General features: G+C 50.1%; 1 annotated feature.

Moving 5' to 3' along the window:
• Positions 1-685: 685 nt before the first annotated feature.
• Positions 686-712: a microsatellite.
• The last annotated feature ends 1,173 nt before the right edge of the window (positions 713-1,885 follow it).

A 1,885-nucleotide genomic window follows, 5' to 3' on the forward strand; every position in this document is an offset into this window, starting at 1 on the left:
AAACTCAGTTTTGGTGGACACAAAAGAAAATTCAACAAGAGAAGCGGGAGGGAGGCAAGGAGAGAGCAAAGGAATAAATAGGTCTTGACGGGCCGCCGTAAATGGCATTTTTTTTATTCATTCCCCCCCTTTCCCTTTGACTATACGAAAAATGAAGATAAACTTGTTTTTTTTTTGTTTCCGTGCGCATGTAGAGGTGTCACTGCTTGTATGCGGATGGCGCATTCCCCCCATCCAATAAAACAATCCTCGTCGCTTTTGTATGGAAGGAGATGTATAATGCGTTGAGAAAGAAAGAAGGAGGAGGACATTCACTAGTAGCTATGCCTAATGTTGATGTGCGATGTGTTTGTCCTCCAATTTTCCCTTCTTCTCCACCTTTTTTGTATGCGTAAAAAGAAATTTCAGTGTTTTTTGTATCTCTTTGTGTGTTTTTCTCCTTTTTTTTATTCACTTTTGCCGCTTTATCTGCCTCTCTTTGTCGTGTGTGTCCCGTTGCGTGGCACCCAACCGGGGTGTCGCTCTATGGAGTCACCGTTGTGTGTGAGGAGTGATGGAGAGGTGGGAGGAGGGGGCGGTTCATGTGCCGCCTCTTCCCACCACATCTTTCACACTGTGCGTCGCACGCCGTTGTTTACTTCAACTATCTTCCAATTTATTTTCGGTTTTGTTCTCCATGGAGTGGTTTTTTTTCTTTTTACTTTTTGTTTTTCGCTCGCCTGCCTCCCCGTGCCTCGGCCTCTTTCTGCGGGCCATGCTTCACCCTCCTTCTCTCTCTCTGCGTAATGCGGCGGTGGTGCGTCTGAGGGACCGGCCCAGGGCGGTGGCACGAAGCAGGGAGGGGGGCGCGCGCAGAACCAAAAGCGGCGGCTGCAGCAACACGCATGTGGGGGCGAAAAGGGTAGGGGGTAGGCGGCGGTGTCGGCCGCGGTGCCACCCACCCCGCCTCCCTCCGCAGCGGGGAATGAAACAAGCTAAAGTGGTGGGCGTGCGGGGCGAGGGCTGCCGATTATTGCCATCACGATGTATGCCAGCGGCAGCCCTCCCCTCTTTTCTCACCGCGCACACGTCAAAGACTGGCTGTTTTTTTTCCCCCATCCGTTACATCACAAACCGCATTCTCACTTAACCGGGGGAAAAAAGAGTGGGTAAACGAGGCTCTGATAAAAAAAACAAACTCCAAAACAATAATCAGTTAATGAAACCACGATCGACGAGGCGAGCCAAAAATGTACGCGTGCGCATGCTGATGTTTGCGTGTGTGGATGCTGATGCCACGGCGATGCGGCAAACGCAAGTTATATTCTTTTTTTTTTGCGTCCGCGAAGGCCATAGGCAGAAGGTGAAATAGAGAAGGGAATACCAAGAGGAAGGAAGAGGGATGGAGGAGAAATGTGTGACGAGAGGGGAGTTTTATCGTTACCTACTTCCTCACACTTTTACCTTATTGATAAGTTTCGACTGCTAGTTTGTTTGTTTGTTTTTGTTCCCTCTCCTTTTGGTATCGATTTTGTTCACATGCTGGTGTGGCTCTCTTACTGTTTTTTTTTTACTCTAATTGTGTGTTTGTGTGCGAAATCTTTTGCTGTGACTTATCACGTTCCTTCTGTAGAAGCTTGTGGAAAGAATTGGCGACGAGATGAGGATAAACAAATGGGTGATGACGCGTCTTGTTTGGTGTCTTTGTGTGTTTGTCGATTTTTTTCACTCATCAATGAGGCCGCGTTGGGGAAGGCAGCGCGAGTGCAGTTGTGCTTGTTTCGTGCCATCCCGCCAGCCCCGCACTGCCTCCCACGCGGAGGGGTTTGACGGCTGCGGAGCCCGCAACGACCGCCACCTCGTCGGCCGACAGCGAGTGCCCGGTCCTCATCGGTGCGTGTGTGTG

The sequence above is a fragment of the Trypanosoma conorhini genome (genome assembly GCF_003719485.1).
Source record: "Trypanosoma conorhini strain 025E chromosome Unknown Tco_14.4_contig_00834, whole genome shotgun sequence".
In the NCBI taxonomy this organism is placed as follows: domain Eukaryota; phylum Euglenozoa; class Kinetoplastea; order Trypanosomatida; family Trypanosomatidae; genus Trypanosoma; species Trypanosoma conorhini.